The sequence below is a fragment of the Toxorhynchites rutilus genome, chromosome 1, assembly GCF_029784135.1.
Source record: "Toxorhynchites rutilus septentrionalis strain SRP chromosome 1, ASM2978413v1, whole genome shotgun sequence".
In the NCBI taxonomy this organism is placed as follows: domain Eukaryota; kingdom Metazoa; phylum Arthropoda; class Insecta; order Diptera; family Culicidae; genus Toxorhynchites; species Toxorhynchites rutilus.
In genome coordinates, this window is record NC_073744.1 from 153,750,736 (window position 1) to 153,766,408 (window position 15,673).

Genomic DNA, 15,673 nt, shown 5'->3' on the forward strand with positions numbered 1-15,673 from the left:
CTAATTTGTTGAGTTTGGCAAGCAAAATTCCATGATCAACACGATCAAATGCCGCTTTCAGATCGGTATAAATAGTGTCGATCTGATTACCCTGTTCCATAGTACGCAAGCATAGCGATGTAAATTCCAATAAATTTGTTGAAACTGATCGACCAGGGTAAAACCCATGTTGTGCAGTAGAAATGTAGCTTTTCACCCGAAACAGTAAATGATCATAAACAATGGCCTCAAGCACCTTAGAGCAAGCGCACAGGGAAGTGATTCCACGATAGTTCTCCACACTATGCTTATCTCCTTTTTTAAACACAGGGAACATAAATGATGATTTCCAACTTTCAGGAAACTTGTTCTTTCGTAAAGATATGTTGAATATTGTAGCGATCGGAGATTTTAGTGTTTCACAACATTTTTTCAATAAAGCAGCAGGAATACCATCAGGCCCAGGACAATAAGATTGTTTCAATTTGGAAACCGCACAAGCAACATCCTCTGCAACAACGGAAAGAGTTCCGACTGAAAATCCGTCGCTAGCAACGTAACGCAAAGCATTATCAGGTGGTATTGATTCCATGCTGAATACACTCAAAAAGTATTTTGCAAACAAAGCACATTTACTACTGGTGGAAGACGCCACTTCATCATTTAGGAACATAGTCGACGGCAAGCCATTCTCATTGCGTTTATTATTAAAAAAATCGCCAAAACTGCTTAGGGTTGCCATGAATATTACGTTCTGTGTTACGCACATAGTTAAAGTATAGCACTTTGTTGAGGGTTTTATATTCCCGACTAGCCAATTTGAAAAGGTGACAATTGTAAGCACTTCTGATTGAATGATAAGCGCGAAGGCAAGCATTTTTGCGGCGTTTTAGACGGCTAAGTTCCTGATTTCCCCATACAGGTTTACGGCGTGGACGAACCCGAGGGACATGTCGAAAGAATAATTCTTGAATCATAGCGGTGAAGTTATCAACTACATCATCAGCATCAGAACAGCTCGTCAAAAATGTCCAATCAGCATTGTAAAGGTCAGTATTAATTGCATCATAATCGCCTCGCCGAAAGTCAAACGCATTGGGATCAAATTCGTCGTTAAATAAAGCACCGATAGGCTTGTCGTATCTAACCATGAGGGGGGGATTATGAGAGTCAATATTGCACAGCACATCAAGTGCCGTTGTCACTGAGCAAGCTAGTAGAGCACTATGATTGACGAAAATAAGATCCAAGAGCCGACCATTGTGATTAACCACTGAATTGATTTGGTGAAGACCGTTTAAAGCAACGCCATCTAGAAGACAGGAACTGCCAGCATTAACATGAGAATGCGGAGTATCGACTACTAAATATCTGTTGTTTGCGTTCAATTTCCAGGATAGACCAGCGCGGTTGTAATCACCAAACAGTAACAGATCATCATCAGGGTTGAGAGCCTCGTTCGCTTTTATAGTTGACGATATATGACGTTCGATTACTTCAGTCTCATTGTATAAGTTGGGTGGAACATAAATAACTCCAATCGCCAACTTCGAGGTTCCATTCCAAATAGATATCCATAGTTGCTCAAGTGACTCATCCGTAGCATTGAATAATAAAGCAGACGAAAAACAACGTCGAACTGCTATGAACACGCCACCGCCAGATGACTTATTACTGTTAACTGGACTGCGATCAGTACGAAAGACGGTGTAGTCCTCACCAAACAGCTGGTTAGAAATAATCTGTGAGTCAAGCCATGTTTCGGTGAGAACGATACAATCATACGGTGATTCCGATACTGCCAGTCTGAATTCCGAAATTTTACTACGAAGACCTCGAGTATTCTGGTAATAGAAAAGCGTAGGCTCAGGAGCAGGGACGCTCAACTGAGGCAGACGTCCAGCGACGTCAGCGAATGATGAGCTATGGCTGAAAGAGACATAATGATCTTTTTGCAAATTCATAGAAGGCATCAACTTAACTGGATTGGGGGCCCGGTGGCCCCCAGAGTCCACCGATGGATGATCATTCAAATTTGAGCAGGCTGACGTGATGAAAGAATAGGCGTTGATAGGTCGATTCGTGGAAGTACCGTTGCACTGGGAAGCCAAAAATCCCGGAAACCGGTTCCTCGCTCTTCAAATGATCGAAAATAAATTCCTTGTGGCCAAGTGGAAGGGTCCAGTGAGAGTTCCTTCATATTCAAATCCAGACCGACTTTGAATGACACGAAGGCAAGCGACTTCAGACATGTCACCACAAGAGTAGCAACCTCAGCTTCGGTAACGTGAGGGGCAATACGTGATAGGTATAACCAGAATTTTTCAACTGGTTTAGGTACAGTTTCAATGGCAACAGAAACTTCATCAGCTGACCGGGTACCACCAAACAGATTTTTATTGGATTTCGCTTGTTTCGGTGTAGTATCCGGTGAACGTACTCTTGGACGTTTGTTTGTACGATGATTTGATGAGACAGCAGGCGTTGCAACGGACAACAATTTTTCGGAAACAGATTTCATGAATGCATTGGTTTGCGCAAGTTCATCTTTTATACCATTCATGCAGCAACTGATACTGATACATCAGATACTGAAGAGACTACAGCATTGCTTAAATCTTGCGAAGCATGATTTTTCATTTGATCGACAGATTTTCGGCAATCAGCGCAGAACCATAATAAGTTCGATTGTCCGTTGACGAAATCTAGATTTGAAAAAGGGAAAGGAAAATCGATAATATGGAACCCTAAAGGGCGAACTCGGACACAAAAAATATGTTCGAGTAAAATTATGCGTTTATTACGTTTATAACATTAATTTAGAAATTTAAATTATCTTATTTCCAAAACTTTTTTTTTTAGTTATGAAAAACTCCGTATCTTCTTTTTGAGAATTAAGAGAAAGTTTTTAGGACAAAAAAAATCAATTTTCAATTTTTAAAATTCTAAATAATTCTTAATATTTATTTTTTCATTATATTTTATATTTTTTCCAATATTTCCTTCTTTGACCCAAATTGGGTAGGTCTTATAATTTTTGATAAAAAATGATTTTTGTAAAAAAGTGAGAAAAAAAAGTTTGACCCTTTTCAAAGAGTAGTCTTTTTTTGTTTTTCTTAACATGTTCGACACCCGGCCACCAGAAATGGGTGACACTTTTTTCCTTCAATTTGAATAGGATTTTTAACAGGATGGGATAGGAACCCAAATACAAATTAGGAAAGAAAAATCATAAAATCAAAAACATTAGAAAATTATATTCCTATTATAGTTTTTATTAGGTTGTATTTCGAAAGGTTTGTCGTACTGTTTATTACGAAACCCATAGAGCAATTGCAAATGAAATCGACAAATGACAAAACAGGAGTATTTTCGATTCGAATGAAAGTTTGTATTCCGTTTGGGTTGGAGGAAATAAGTATGAGTTTTCCACAGCATTTGGGAATTTTTTGACGCAAGTGTCACTTTCGAAAAGAGCGTATTGATTTTAGTAAGAGAAAACTTTGATAATTCATATGTCAAAAACTATGAGTCGTACCGAAATAGTGTCTTAGAAACAAAATAAGCACTCTTTTTTTATTTACAAAAAAAAAATCATTTACAATATCTAGAATGTGTGTTTTTTTTTCAATTTTTACATATAAAATAGAATTCATGTACAAAATTTAAAAAAATAAGCCCAGAACAGTAAAACAATTTTTGACGAACTTTGTGGAACCTCGAATTTTTATGAACTATCGAAATTTCGAATTTTTGTATGCTGACAATCATTTTTAGTCAGAAATTATGAATCCTGATGTGATTTAAAAGAAAAAAGCTCTTCATAAATCTCCTTTTAAAGGCAGCCATTCTCATGATATTTAAAAATATATTTCTAATCTATTGTCTTTTTTATACTGAACTAGCTGACCCGGCAAACTTCGTCCCACCCAAAATTTTGTTGTTGTTATCAATACCGTCAAACATTCACGTTTTCTTACTAAGCGCAAGTTCATGAGACCAATCGCAGGACTGTTAATTGATTGATCTTCTAATCGACCCCGTTCAATTTACCTTTTACTATAAAATTCCTAGTACTTCTGCCAACTCATCATTATAATATCAGATTGTTTTCAGACACAATTCTTGCTCAAGATTTTTTAACCACTTGCAAATCACATGTTTCTCCGTTACATGGAATAAATGTTTGATACAGAAAATATGAAAGAACCCTCTACTCTCCGTAGAGAGGGGGAGGAGTGTCTTCACTTCACTACAGAAACGTTTCGTGTCCGTAAAATCTTCACATGCCAAATTTGGCTCCATTTGGTTGATTAGTTCTTGAATTATGCGGAAATGTATGCTTCATTTGTATGGCAGCTCCCCTCCCCCCCTCAGAGAGACGGGAAGAGTGTATATTTACCATAGAAACGTTTTGTGTTCCCTAAAACCGGTGCATGCCAAATTGAGTTATGCAGAAATTTGTCTTTCATTTGTTTAGCAGCTCTCTCTTAGAGAGGGGCGTGGAGTGTCTAGCCAACGTGAAAACATATATTGCGCTCAAAAATATACTGCGCTCCATATACCTAATTTGGTTTCGTTTGCTTGACTAATTCTCGAGTAATGCAGAAATTTGTGTTTCATTTGTATGGCAGTCCCCCTAAGAGAGGGGCGGGGAGTATCAAACCACCATAGAATCATTTATTGCACCCTCCACCTCCACATGCCAAATTTCGTTTCATTCACTTAATTAGTTCTGCGTAAAATTGCGTTGATGCGTCAAATGAATGATTCTCCGTTTACCGATAATAAACATTAATTTTATATTATATTGTATGTTGTCCAATCAATTTGTGCTCAATTTATGTTTTTATCGTGTAGGTCTCGCTACTAACAATTTGTGTAATTGTGGTCCAGGATGTCATAATATCGAGTATGTTGTTTGGTTATGTAAAAATGCAATAAATGAATTTAAATGGCTGCTGATTTAGAAGATCGAAAGGGTATACCCACGCATATCAGATTATGATAGCTTGAGTAGTCGCGATCTTACAGGGCTATAAAGTTATTACAAACAACGTTCCGGACAACATGGTAACGAAGGTGATAATGCTTTTTTTTATCTATAATATATTTTTGTAGTCATAGATTGATTTGACTCAGTCTTATATTTATGTAGGTCTTAACTGTTTAGACTTTTGTTTGAAAATGATACATGTTGACTCTTTGTCTTCTTCTGCATGATTGAATAAACAGAACAAAAGGGTAGTAATGGTTTAGTGGTATTTTTGAACAGAATGCGGTACCGAATTCTACCACGTTATGTCATCTAACCCGTTTCAAGGATACAAGTACATACAGGAAACGGTTTTTCCAGGGCACCCATTTGATGTATCAAAAGAGAAAAAATACAGATTTTGAACAATGAAAAACTCAATTTAAATGCAATTACTACACACAATCACAGTCATATGTCAATATCCCGTCCGTGCCCCTAGGCTCAGACCCATCAACTTTTTTTATTTTAAATCACATCAGGATTCATAATTTGTAGCTTAAATTGATTGTCAACGTACAAAAATTCGAAGTTCCGAAAATTCATAAAAATTCGATGTTTCACAAAGTTTAACAAAAATAGTTTTACCATCTTGGATTCATTTTGAATGTTCTATATGGCTTCCATTTTTTTGACGTAGGACTACATCTTACATTAAGGGTGCCAAATCAGATCACAGGTCACGTTTTTATGAAATAAAGTTAACGTTAATAACTATATTTGGTGCGAACGGAGTTTAACGATTTGCATACCAATCGAATCGGAAATTTTCTAATATTTGTTTGATTTGCTATACATTACAATTCCATAGTCTGTATATGGTTTAATTTGATGAAAATTGGGCGCATTCCCATTTCCCCATACATTTGTTCTGTCCATTCCCGAACAGAGCTGTCAATAACGGGCAACTTATGCAGCCACTATAATAGAAACAACGAAGGGGTATAGCGAAAAGAGAATATTTGCGAAGAAAACTCTACCCTTGCATAGTAAGTAAGCTGTCGCTAGCGCATAAGTATTGCATCTCCTCTGAGGAAAATTCTCAGAATCTTTCAGTGTCAGAAACAACAAAGGACGCTTATTCTGCTCGTTTTGTGTTTTATGTTTCCCCTCGAGCTGTGAACGCTAGCGAATATTTGACTTGAACGATTTTTCATAAACGGTCATTCTCGCGATGTTTCATCTTTATCAGTGCAACTGTGTGCATCTGTTAGAACGCGTGTTTGATGCTTGTTGAATGGCGATGCACGGAAGATGCCTCTCATTAAATACTTAGTGCAATGCGTGCTTTAATATAAAGAAACAAATTTCGACATATGACCAATTAGTGTATTGTTCTCGCAAAGGCAAGAAAGAATCGTTGCTTCTTGAAATTATTCTATAAAACCACACAAGCCATTAAACATTCCAGGGCTTCCGGAACTTTTTAATAGAGAGTTGTTTATGAAATTTCGACGTATTCGCAAACACTATCCGAAATGATAAACCAACAAATTTATAAAAAAAATCGTAGACCTACGTCCTAAATGGTCGTGTCTCGGATACAACCCCTCGAATTTTTTTTTGCAAATAATTTTTTTTGCAAACATAAAAAGAGTACAATTTTTTTTTCTCAGTGTATTTTTCAAGTTTAAACATCAATATTCTCTTTCTAAGACACGATTTCGATACAACTCATAGTTTTTGAAATATAACTCATCAAAGATTTCTTTTATTAAAATCAATACCCTATTGGAAAGTTACGCTTGAGTAAAAATAAATCCCAATTGTTGTGGAAAATTCATATTTCCCCTAACCCAAACGGAATACAAACTTTCATTCGAATCAAAAATACGAATGTTTCGTCATATCTCGCGTAACTTTTCTATCTACATAGATCGATTCTCTTCATTGATTTTCTCTTTCAATAACCACGGCCTTGCAGACAGATTTGTCACCAGTTTTGAGGCATAGTTTGATAAACAAGGTTTTCTTCTATATTCCTGATCTTCGAATACATCAGGAAACGCTTTGATCGATCGATTGAGAGAATGTCGATGGAGAGAATCGATCAATATAGATAGGTTACGCGAGTTTTGTCGATTTTATTTGGAATTGCTCTACGCTCTTAACGTAATTTATAGAAATTGAGAATAATTTTACTCATGCAATAGATAAATGGCAACATTTTTCGTGTGTTCATCATGAATATGAATAAATATATCTTCCCTCTTCCAATAAAAACTTCGAACTGTAACCCTCATTTGTGTATTCGGGAGCGTGTTATTCGTGATATTAAAAAAAGGTACATATGAATTCTCATTATAAGATCGGTTCACAATCGTTGAAATTGCAGCCTCGGTGGATGGGGCGGATGGCAATCACCGCTAGAAATCAATCAACTTCAAGATCAAAATCCAGAGCAACTGGCTCACAGTCAAAGTAAATGAGCCGATTGAAAGGCCACAGCATAACATGACAAAATGACCTCATCCAGACAAATCCATCCGTTTTTTTTGCTGCTGCTGCTGCCATTCTGTCGAAGTTCTTTTTTCTTGTGATTATGATTGTGTGTATGAGAGAGTGAACGAAACCATCGCTTCGAAGCTTCTGAGATTTGAGGTAATTATTTTCCCCTACTTGTTCCACCGCGGCAGTTGGAAACGCAAATATGCCTGCCCTCATGAATCATTATAAAGACGGACAGCAGCAGCAGCAGCAGCAGCGGTACAGGAAGATAAAGGTCCATCGCCAAGACCCCGATTACTTTCTTCGCCGTAGTTTCCTCTTGGTGTGTACTGGGCTCTGCCCATGAGTGGTTATTAAGTTTTTATTGGAACTACCCTGCCGTTCCCCCACGAGGAAAAGAAGAACTCCTGCGCAGTGCAGCTCGATACGATTGTTCCGAATCCTGTTGCTTCGCTTCGAGAGTGAGAAGCGCTCAAAACGTGAAGTTGTTTTGATTTGAGGAGATCCGTCCGCAGCAAGAACTGGGGTACAACAAAAAGTAAATCTTCCAACGGCACCCTTCCTTTTCGCGTGTTTTTTTGCGTGCCACCGATCCGCCGGGCTATTCTATTAACTCTGTTTTTGTGCGGCTCCCAACAACTCCCGATCCCGGTCCATCAAGGGCCACGGTATTATTTGCTGCTGCTGTGATGAGATGATATCGAAGATCTGAACGGGCCGTAGCGACTGTTGTTTATATTACATGCAGCCTCACAATTACTCTAGTTTCTTATTCTTATTGATCGTCAAAGTCGGCGGCCAATCCGCTCTTTCTCTCACATCTCCCCATGTTCGCGCTTTCTTTGCTTGTTGCGACGCGGCGGGTTCAAGAGGCTCCGAGGGTTCTTTGGAAGGCGCCCTTCGCTTTATGGTCTCTGCCGCGGAAGATGTCGTTTTACTGTGGCCCTTTCAGCTCGCGCTTGAGATTGTTATTGTTACAGCTCGTGAAGATGATGACGGCGGTAGTTTTATAATCGCCATAAACCGGAGACCGATACGGATTCTTTGCGTCGATTCTGATTTGATTTAACTCGACCCCATAGCAAACTTTTTACTCCAACAGTATAGCGCATAGCGTGGTCTCTATTCCGGCAATATGTCGTACTTCTATGATCAAAAGAGAGCTGCCGCTTTGCGCAGATTTTTCGCTAGCGGGGCGCCATTCAAGTTCCTGTCCTGTCGGTCTCTCGGAAGTAACCACTAAAGGGGACAAGCAATTAGAAGCAATAAATCACCTCTATTTTCGCTCTCTGCCTTGGCCTAATACCACTACAATGTGCTTGACCTTGGACGTTCAACGGTCCGGAAACTAGACGACAATGTCGAGAACAGCAGCAACAGAGGCAGCTTTTCCCCGACATTGGAAGAAAAAACGAGCTCACGCCATACATAACAACGACTTATGCTGTTCCTATTTTGTACGCGAACAGAAGGTTCCATGACAGAACATTGTTCGGAGGTAACCAACGACGACGACGACGGAGCGGCACACGAGGCCACAATGGAGGCCACAAACCCCGTCTCGAAGACATATGTGTGTGTATGGGGCGACAAATATCGTGAACCGTGAAACGTAAATAATACGATTACCGTTTAGCTCTGAGTGAAAATGAAACCACGCGACGTGTTTCGGGATCGGAGGAAATGGAGCCGTTCCTGCTGCTACTGCTCCTGCTTCTGTCGATGAAGTCGTGGTCGATGATAATAGCATTGCTTTCCTGGAAGGCGCCTGCAATCGGTTCCACACAAAGACCTGAGTACTTAATAATGATTAACGAGTCGTGTGTGAGGCTGTGGGACACTGGGTGTCTGTGCTCCAAGAGCTCGAAACAAACGTGAGGCCGACGAGAAGTCTAGCAAATTTGGAAACCACGGACAGGTGGAGCTTTATTTGTGGCGAAGGTGGGGATGTGGTGAATGAGAGTGGTTGACGGTTTTAGTATCGACTGGAATTCATGAGGATATGAGGTCTTTCAAACATAAATAGCGTATGATGATGATAATAATAATGTGATACAAGGAATAAAAAATGAATTAAAAATTTGATCTACTAGCAGCGTAATTGACATTTCACTTGATATGAATGTATTTTGAACCATAGTTCAGAAAGTTTTTTAGACTTTTCTGAGCACAGAAAATAAATTATTTTTGTCACGTAACAGATTCATGTTGTAAAGGAAGAGCCATGACTTTATTAACGATTCTACGAAACGAACTAGCTCCCATGGTTGATGAACCCAGCACTTTGTTTGCTTGAAGTTTATCTGCATAATACACTGCTCCGAATATATATTAAAACAGTGTTTGACATAAGATTACGTCTTTCGGGAATATATCAAAGGTACAAATTGAAGAACGAAAATCGATCGCATCATGAAATCTGTCTTTTTTTTTATTTTTTTTTATCTGTATTATAGTGACTTTCAACTCATTTGGCTGGTTCGTCACTTTTACTTCCATTTTTGGAAGAATGTCGGGAGTGAGAATTGAACTCGTGACCTTTAGCGTGAGAGGCATGGATGTTACCACTACGCCAGATCGCCTCCGAAATCTGTCCTATTTCAAACGTTTATTGCCCAGTTATTTCATGACGGATTTATGAGATTCTTGCGTCAATCGATTTGGGCACTCCATAACAATTTATTATATTTAAGAAAATAATATCCATCATGAAACTAACTAACGAACAATTGAAAAATCTCAACCATTATCCAAACGGAAATCCCGCGTTCTGATTGGTTGAAATCGAAGATACAAGCTTCCTCTTGTACTAACAATTGTTGCTCAGTCATTTCTAATTCATTACAGTGAAGAAAAATATAACTAATTATCAGACAATTCCAAGCCAAAATCCATCCTTCTGATTGGTCGATTCACTAAAGCTCTTTGTTCTAACATCTAGTGCATCTGCATCCTGTAGAAATTAGAATACGAGACTGTGCAATGAAATATGGGTTTTATGTTTGATTTCCTGCTGATGTGCGTCGCATATGTCACATGTTTCTGAAAACCGAGTGGTCAGGAATAAATCAAAACGCCGATTCTTTTTAAGCGTAATGCTCAGAGCTAGAAATGTAATGTTTCATTAATACAATTTAAAGTAATGTTATCACATTCAACTCACAAATTCGGTACGTCCTTCGATCTTTCTTCTTCCTCGAACAAATATTCTCGGCTTCTCTCTAAGGTGCTATGAGTTAAATTGAATAAGGCTCTGGCACATTTATTTTTGTAATGCTCCTGGTATTGGTCCATGTGTTTTTTCCCGGCCTAAACTGAATGGTGAAGACTTAAAGATCAATCAGATCATGATAATATATTTCTCCGTAAACGAAATTTGTAACATTATACCGAACAAACTACGAGATGTCGTGTCTAGCCGGAAGCTCGCAAATGAGATTGTTGCTGAAAAGAATTTTACATTGGAATATCGCATCTACATCCCTTCCCATGACGTGTAAACTGAAGAGGTGAAAACTGACGCAGTACGAAACAATGAAAAAGTGAAGAAGTTGGCTAATCCAGAAAGCTTCCCTCCAAGGAAGTCACCATCCTGAACTGTAACCAACTCGATAGAATCTCCCATGAAGGAAAAATAACGAAATTTTTGTGTCAAATTCCATTCTTGTCAAAAATCTCAGTTGGTTTTACGTAGTTCGATTACCATGAGAACGAATAATATTTTCAATATTTGTGTTTCAACGACCACTCGCTGATTGCTTTGCACCCGTTATTTCTCATGGTGACGAATATAACAATCATTTTATTATGACAACGATGAAGGCTGATACGATGTTTTTCGAATGCGAACAATAATTTTAAACCTAAAATGTAATTTTTCCTAGAAAGTTAATTGATTTTCCAACAACTTTGCCGAACACCTTATTTAATTCAGACAGTTGCGCGTTCCGTTTTGTTTTTGAAAAAAAAGGTAATGATTCGGTTATGCCTTTATAAACAATTGATTGCAATTGTAATTAGTTATTTGATAAAAAAAAATTTGTTTTGATTAGCTGTACAATGTTAAAAAAAATCAGACTGGGGTCGAGACGGTGGACGTTTAACTTGGCGTGGAATTGGTCTGTAGTGAAATCAAAAAAGAAATTACGGAGAACGCATTTTTGTAATCTATATATATAAAAATGGATTTCTGTCTGTCTGTCTGTCTGACTCTTATGGGCTCGGAAACTACTGAACCGATCGTAATGAAAATTGGTATGCAGGATATTTGTGGGCCGGGGAAGGTTTTGATGATAGTTTAAGACCCTTCCCCTTCTCTAAGGGTGGAGGAGGGGGTGGTCTGCCATACAAATTAAACACAAATTTCTACATTACTCGAGAACTAATCAAGCAAATGAAACCAAATTAAGCATATGGAGGTTTTACGGCGCAATAAATGTTTCTATGGTGGTTAGACTCACCACCCCTCTCTCTGAGGGGGGGCTGCCATACAAATGAAACAAAGATTTCTGCATTACTCGAAAACTAATCAAGCAAATGAAGCCAAATTGGGCATGTGAAGATTTTAGGGGGCAGGAAACGTTTCTATGGTGAATGAACACTCATCCCCCCTCTCTAAGGGGAAAAGAGGGGAGAAGCCTGTCTTTATTCTATCATATTTTCTGTATAAAACATTTATTCCATGTAACGGAGAAACATGTTATTTGCAAGTGGTTAAAAAATCTTGAACGAGAATTGTGTCTGAAAATAATCTGATATTATAATGATGAGTTTTGGTAGAAATACTAGGATTTTTTTAGTAAAAGGTAAATTAAACGGAGTCGATTAGAAGATCAATCAATGAACAGTTCTGCGATTGGTCTCATGAACTTGTGCTTAGTAAGAATACCTTCCAACTATTGATATAGAAAAACAAATTTTGGGTGAGACGAAGTTTGCCGGGTCAGCTAGTCTATATATAAAAATGGTTTTCTGTCTGTCTGTCTGATTCTTATGGACTTGGAAACTACTAAACCGATCGACGTAAAAATTTGTATGTAGGGGCTTTTGGGGCCGGGGAAGGTTTCTACGATAGTTCGAGACCCCTCCCCCTCTCTAAGGGGGGCTGCCATACAAATGAAACACAAATTTCTTTATAATTCAAGGATTAATCAAGCAAACGAACCCAAATTCGGCGTGCGAACGTTTTGGGATGCAATCAATGTTACTATGTTGGATAGACAGTCCTCCTCCTCTCTAATGGAGGGCTGCCATACAAATGTAATACAAATTTCAGCATAACTCAAAAATTAAGCAAGTAAACGAACCCAAATTTCGCATGTGGAGGTTTCAGGGTGTAATAAATTTTTATATGGTGGATAGACACTCCTCCTCGCTCTCTCGCCAAATAAATGGAACACAAATTTCAGAATAAATCAAGCGAACGAACCCAAATTTGACATGTGAGGGTTTTTGGGTACGAGAAACGTTTCTATGATGGTATGACACCCCTCCCTCCTTTGGAATGAATGGGGGTCCCATAAAAATATTACACATATTTCAACCAAACATGACAATTGGAAATTTTCGGAAAACTCTGAAGCGGAATGGAAGAATTCGGAAAATTCAATTTCTATATATTCTATAATTACATAGTGACAAGCGTTGTTAGTCCGTTTGATGTTTGCGCCGACGAAATTGATTTTTGTTCGATGATTTTTGTTCGAAAATATTGATCGAGAATTGTGTCTGAAAATAATCTGATATTATAATGACGAGTTTTTGTAGGTTCTAGGAAATTTATAACAAAAGTAAATTGTAAAGGGTCAATTAGAAGATGAATCAATGAGCAGTTCTGCGATTGGACCCATGATCGTAAGTAAGAAAACGTGAATGTTTGGAGGTATTGATAATAAAAAAAAATTTTGGGCGGGACGAAGTTTTCCGGTTCAGCTAGTTGATAATAAAATTGAGAAAATCTAGTCGATTCGATCCGAATTTGACAATGGTTTGCTTTAGTTCAATTGCTCTCACCTAAAGGGTTTTTCCATCGGGACGCTACGAAAGTAGACTGATGGGCACAGTAAACGACGTCATATTTTTTCCCGCTCTCTTGACATTTCGCTTCAGTAAGGTTTGCCATTTCATAACGGGAGGATATAGGATCCAACAACGAGTTGAGATTATTAAAATTTATTACCAAAATTCGGAATCAATCGGCCTCGACTTTAAGAGCGCTACGTCCAATTTATGATCGTCATAATCGTCCTGCCAGGTCGACAATTGGGCGTCTAGTGGAAAAATTTGAACCCACAGGCACAGTAAAAAATGTTCCCGTGCCAGTGAGACAAAGAAGTGCCCGTAGTGTCGAGAATATTGCTGCCGCTAGCGCATCAATTTAAGAAGAACCAAATTAGTCGTTCTCAAGCGTTGGGTATCTCTGTGACGTCGTTGTGGCAAATTTTGCGAAAAGATCTTGGACAACATCCTTACAAGATCAAATTCAAGCAAGTACTGAAGCCGCTTGATCACCAGAAGCGTCGTATGTTTGTGAATTGGGCTGAGCAACAACTTGAAAATGATCCGCATTTTTATCGAGAAATCATCTTCAGCAATGAGGCTCATTTCTGGCTGAATGGCTTCGTCAATAAGCAAAATATGCGTTATTGGTCAGGCAGCAATCCACACGTACTCCATGAGTCACCATTGCATCCCGAAAACAAATCGGTTTGGTGCGGTTTATGGTCCAGCGGCGTCATTGGGCCGTACTTCTTCCGTGATAAGCAAGACCGGCACGTTACTGTGAATGGGAATCGCTACCGCTCAATGATAACCGAATATTTTTGGCCCGAATAGGATGATATGGACTTAAACAATATGTGGTTTCAACAGGATGGCACCACACGCCACACAACGAATTTAACAATCGATTTATTGAAAACCAAGTTCGGTGAGCGTGTAATTTCACGAAATAGCCCGGGCAATTGGCCGCTTCGGTCGTGCGATTTGACGCCGTTATACTATTTCCTATGGGGCTACGCCAAGTCTATGGTCTATGCCAACAAGCCAGCGACGATTGATGAGCTTCGTACGAATATCGAACGTGAAATTGCAGTAGTATCGACCGATTTATGCTTGAAAACCGACGAAAATTGTGTTCAGCGTCTGGACTTCTGCAAACGTTCCCGCGGTGGCCATGCCAAAGAGTTCCTTACATAATGGCATCAAATGTACTTTCACATGAATGAAGAATATCCAAAATACCGTTTTTGTTTTATTAAAAAAGCTCTTATTGAAAAACCCTTTAGTTCACGGGCTTCTGTTTGCCTTCCAGAGAAATTTGGAACAAAATTAGAGCCATTTGAGCATTGTCATATACCTTATTGAAAGAACCGCTACAATGATGGGAAATTGGAAAATTTAAAAAAAGCTGCTTGTGTAAACAAACGATCGACATTAAATTTTTTTCAATTTCCGTAATTCAGTCGGAGAACCACTGTTAGCATTGTTAATTTAGGCTAAACATCACTTCCTCCCCACATATACAGACGTTACATATAAATAGACGTCCGCATAATACCCTGGAATCGCGTGACAAACTTCCACCGTTAGCCAGAGTACAAACCTCGAGTGCGGGTGCGAAAACTTATGCTGCAATAAATGAGCTTTTTTTCGCTAGGATTCCCGTCGCACTGCAAAATTAATTATTGAAAAATATTCAGTCTGCAGGTGTTCCCTCGTTGCCGCGTGTTTCAACGGCTGATTGCAACTCTTGGGGTTTTGTGAGCACCGAAGACCAAAGAAACTATCTAGAGGGGGGTTTTGTTTCAATTTGTAGCCGCGCACAACAACCCGCGCGCTAGAAAAAGTTTGCCCACGAAACGTACGGATTCGTAGCCGTTCCCGCTGTGCCCACTTTGAGTTCCCGCAGAAGTTGCTCCTAACCGGGCGTTCTACATCACGTGGACCCGCCTCACCGCTTGTTGAATTCATTTGCCGTGGAAATCCAACGTTTGATTTTTGCTGTCCTGTTTTTTTTTCGCTTTCAATCTTGCTTCACTCGGCTGTCACTGCATGTCTTGTTTAAGTTGTTTTTGCTGCCTAGACGTCTTCTTGCTGACGTTTGTTTTTGCGTTGTCTACTGTTGTTGTTGTTGTTGTTGTTGTTGTGGCGGACCTGCCAGACGCTGGGTGACTACGCAAGGCGCTTCTTTCCCTGCCGCGTATTCGCGGC

The 15,673-nt window shown here is 39.0% G+C and overlaps 1 protein-coding gene across 1 annotated transcript in view; it reads right to left on the bottom strand.

Annotated features, from left to right (window-relative positions):
- LOC129766812 (transmembrane protein fend-like) overlaps nucleotides 1–15,673 on the bottom strand; it is a 245,423-nt gene that overhangs the window by 184,739 nt on the left and 45,011 nt on the right. The gene's annotated exons all lie outside the window — the stretch shown is intronic.